At 38.2% G+C, this 4,558-nt stretch overlaps 1 protein-coding gene across 1 annotated transcript in view; it reads right to left on the bottom strand.

Annotated features, from left to right (window-relative positions):
- ndfip2 (Nedd4 family interacting protein 2) overlaps positions 1 to 4,558 on the bottom strand; it is a 27,878-nt gene that overhangs the window by 181 nt on the left and 23,139 nt on the right. The window lies entirely within an intron of this gene.

The following is a 4,558-nucleotide window of genomic DNA, read 5'->3' as shown; positions in this document are numbered from 1 at the left end:
TACACACATTATTTTACATATATATATATATATATATGTATATATATGTGTGTGTGTGTGTGTGTGTGTGTATGTGTATGTGTGTGTGTAAAATGAAAATTACACCCTGAAAGTATCAATTTTATGGCCTCGTTAATTCCCTAAAACAGTTTAGTCAGTACTATGCCGATTCGATTTGCTAATTTTTCCTTTAATAAAAAACAGCAACTACAAAACGTACAAAAAAAAAAACAACAACAATTAAAAGCATCCAGGCAGCATTGGGTGAGCACACAAATGATGTTGACTCTTTTTGCATACACTGAACCAACCAAACTGTTGCCATTACACTGCTTACAAAGAAAGAAAGCATGTTGAATGAGCTACAGGATTGTGGTTTTTACTGTGGATTTGGCCTCCGCCGGTGATTCATTGTTCCTGTGAACATATACCGCACCGCTAAGTTGTTATACAGCCTTGGACACGTTCCACAATGATGTCAAACAATATGGATTTGTCCTGTTTGTCAATACCACAATGCCTGGCGAGTGGGAGGTTCGTGTCAAAGGTTGGCCAGGTGGCGTCTTCTAAACAGAGTGTAAATGTTTACAGACGTTACGGCCTGTTCGCTTAGAATTATTAGAGAACGTACACTAAACAACACAACGGCTGAATTATTATTCTATTATCGGATTATTTCATGTCACTATTTTGTCCTAAAGTTGACCCAGCTCAACCCAAGCGTCTTCGAATCCCCAGAAGTCAGAGAGAACTAACTGAAGAGAGACAGGAAAAGTTGTTTTTCTTGGGACAGCTGCACCGAGCTGGTCTGCACTGTCTGTATCAGATGTCCCCCAACACATCCTAATACAAATATTGTGCAGCAGTTGCCATGGTCACGACCAGGCAACAGCTGGCGGGATTCAGTTCACCTAGAACCTGTTCCTGTTGGCATGAGTCCAGGCGCTCCGAGCTGGAGCTTCTTACCGCTGAATAGGAGATGCCATGGAATATTTGTTCTGCGTTTTAATTTTTTCCCTCCTGTTTTTCTCGTACGCCGCCTCTAGATGTCTGCTGCTAATTTTATTTCTTTTTGATACCAATCATTATATGATTATATTTTTGCTATACTACCAAAATGCATTATTTTGTTTGTTTGTTTGTTTTATAATGCAGTTATTTAAAAAAAAAAAAAACTTAAAATTCTGTTATACATAGATGAAACCTGAATAGTTGTATTACTATTATTTATTTATTTTTTATAGATGAAACATGAAACCTTGACTGCAGAAAAATAAATAAATACAATTATTAATAAATAATGAATAAACAAAAATATGGCAACTTCCACACAACAGACAGACACACAATAGACAGACAGACAGACAGACAGACAGACAGACAGATAGATAGATAGATAGATAGATAGAGTATGCATAGTATGTTACTACATTAATTAATTAGAATATATAGTTCATTAAGTGCAAAAGCCCCGAAGTGCCGTTTGAAATTTTCTTTTAAAATTAGCATTTTTCTCAGGCTCCTATGTGTAGGTTCAGTTATTTCACTTCAATGGCAATGAAAAGAACCTATTTATATATATACACTGTTTCATTAACTGTGCTCATTGACTCCGATCAAAAATATTTATTCATCTATTTATTTATTTAATATTTATATATGTTTTTCAGTCAAGGTTTTGTGTACATAGCAATAATAATAATAACAATAATAATAATAATAAATAAAAGTAACTGAAAGTAATAATAATAATAATAAATAATAATACAACTATTCACAGTTACAAATAGCAACTTATATCCATTCTAACTAACCAACTGACAACACTGAACAATGTTACATTTGAACCAACCACATACACTTTTTTTCTTCCACCAGATACTCATCATTCTCATTCTCTGTCTGAAAAGAGTCCAAGTAATGAAAGCATTTGAGGAGGTGCGCGCGTTCCTCTCCGCAGCGCGTCTGCTCGGCTCTCGCGCTCCTATCTCGCGCGCAGGGTTCAGGTTACGGTTATCGGAAGGAATCTACGAAAAAAGCGGAGCCAAGCGCAACTGCTCATCATCAGGACAGATTAACCTTGTCAAGCGGGGGTGTACCAGGAAGCGAAGGGGAGAGAGAGAGAGAGAGAGAGAGAGAGAGAGAGAGAGAGAATGGCTGGCACTCCACTGCTAACTCAACACCACTGAGGCCTTTCCTCACTCCTGAGGGAGTGCAAACACGCGTCTCCTTTTACAGCCTCTCCTGTGCCATTCCACGCGCATATCCTCCCAGAAAAACATGCGAGCATTACACCTTCTCTCATTCGGCCCTGCTTTATTTTCACACTGCTCTCGTAGCACATAATATTGTTCCGTTTCTGTTGCTCTGAGGTTATCGGTTGACTTTATCGCTGCATGAGTACTTGTCCTAAAGTTGCAATTCATTCGTCAACAGCAGTTAAAAAACACTTTGGCTCGGTTTAAGATGTTTTATACTTGATCTGCAACTAGCGGATTCTTATCTATAGATTTTTTTTTTCTTTTAATTTGTTGAATTACTGTTTTTCTTGGGACAATTTGGCGCTCCAAGCAGTCACTAACATAATTTTTGTGGCATACTTGTGTAAATCTACAATAAAGTAGCCTAATAATGAAAGTAATTATTTTGTACCATCTGACAAAAAGTCTACTAGCAAACAGTGATCAAGCACCGCACCAGCGCTAAGATTATTTCCTCAAAAGACAGTAATGAAAGTGAAGTCATAATTAACGAAAAGTAAACACATATCTTAACTTCTGTGGTTATTGAAATGTTGTAGCCTACCTTAGGGCAACAATAAGTTAACAAATCGTAAGTTCATTTCTCCGGAAATCGCAAACACTTTGATGCTAAAATATTACATTAGTAACATTGTCTCAACCAATGGTGTGGGTTTGGGGCGGGGCTAACTGTTAGCCTAACCAATGACAGACAGGGAAGTGTTTGATGAAGGTACTGACCACATATAAATAACACACTTTACATTTGAACAACGTAGGCTAGCTGATGTTCTTGCATCATCAATACAGTAATATTGTGAAATATTATTATAATTTGAAATAGAATTATTACGGTCATGTCAAGGCTGATTTTCAGCATCATTACTCCAGTCTTCAGTGTCACGCGATCGTTCAGAAATCATTAATATGCTGATTTGCTGCTTAATAAATACTTATTATTATCTGTTAAAACAAAATTAACAACTATTTTTTTTAAAAACATTTAAAATCCCCCCCCCCCCCAGGTTTCTCTGATTTGAATTTGTTTGAAATAGAAATCTTGTAACATAATAAATGTCTTTCCCGTCACTTTTGATTAATTTAATGCATGCTTGCTGAATAAAAGTATTAATTTATTTTTTTAAAAATCTTACTGACCCCAAACTTTTGAACAGTAGTGTGTACTAATAAGCCATTATAAACAGACTAACCTCCAGAAACTCCAAATCTTTGATCACATTTCACACCAAACTGCAGAAATCTTGCCAAAGTGACAGGATGACCCTCAGGTCAGAGTTGTAAAAGCTCTGTTTCTGGGAAGTGGCCTCCACAGTCTCCTGTCAAGCGTTGGAAGCTTAGAAACACACATAAGCAAAGCTTCGCATAGCAACAAGACGAGTCTTTATCGTTAGCAAAGCTGAGGTGATTTATTAAATCCAACAGCTGCACTGCCTGTGATGTCGACCTCATCAGATCGGTCCAAAAACCGTAAAACAATAAATTTTTATTTGTTTGCAAAATAGCACGTTCCTCAATAGCTTTGAAAATAGCGCTGGTGTAACATATGGCCGGCGTATTTTTAGACATATGTCTGACAGAGCACATTATGAAACTACTGTAAACATGGACTTTGAGGCACAAGTATAACAAATGTGGTGGGAAATATGATTCATAATAGGTGACGAGTCCAAAACTCCTCATTTGCACTTGACGTTTTAGAAATTAAGTTCTTAAACTCTCTTCATGCATCTCTGGCGATCCTTGGAGTAAAATTGAACTTTGCTGATCTCCTACACATACCGAAAGCAGGCACGGTTTGCGGTTTTCTGTCAATGATCTAGAAAAGGCACGGATGTCCTTGCCAGAAAAACAAGTGAAAGCCAAGCCGCTGTGGTGCTTTTCTTGCCCACTTGAAAGGCAGTTGATCTGCTCTTCATCTCCACCCCGGTTCTCGGTGTTCCCTGAAGCTCCGAGAAGGCATGAAGGTGTCAGGGTTTAGTTGTGCGAAGAAAACTACAGCTAGACAGCAACACATTTAACGTGGTTTACTATTTCATTTGTTCCTAAACCAACGTTCTGTTATTAAGATGATAGGTTTTGTTTTCAGCCTGTTTTTCATTGAACGTGCCTTTGAATGAGTCTCAACGAAAGCCTCTTGCGAGAAGCGTGTTGAAAAACACAGGTGGAAGTTTTTCGAAGCATCTGACAGGCCGTTGACAACATACAAGAGAGGTGTGGCACCGTGCCATGCTGGCCCCGGGCGGCACTTACCCTCATCCCATCAACTGTGGGCAAACGCCTCACGCTGCATTCAACAC

The sequence above is a fragment of the Sinocyclocheilus rhinocerous genome, unplaced genomic scaffold (assembly GCF_001515625.1).
Source record: "Sinocyclocheilus rhinocerous isolate Xijiao unplaced genomic scaffold, SAMN03320098_v1.1 scaffold1302, whole genome shotgun sequence".
NCBI lineage: Eukaryota > Metazoa > Chordata > Actinopteri > Cypriniformes > Cyprinidae > Sinocyclocheilus > Sinocyclocheilus rhinocerous.
Note: the sequence above shows the minus strand (reverse complement) of the source record. Positions and strands in the feature narration are given on the sequence as shown.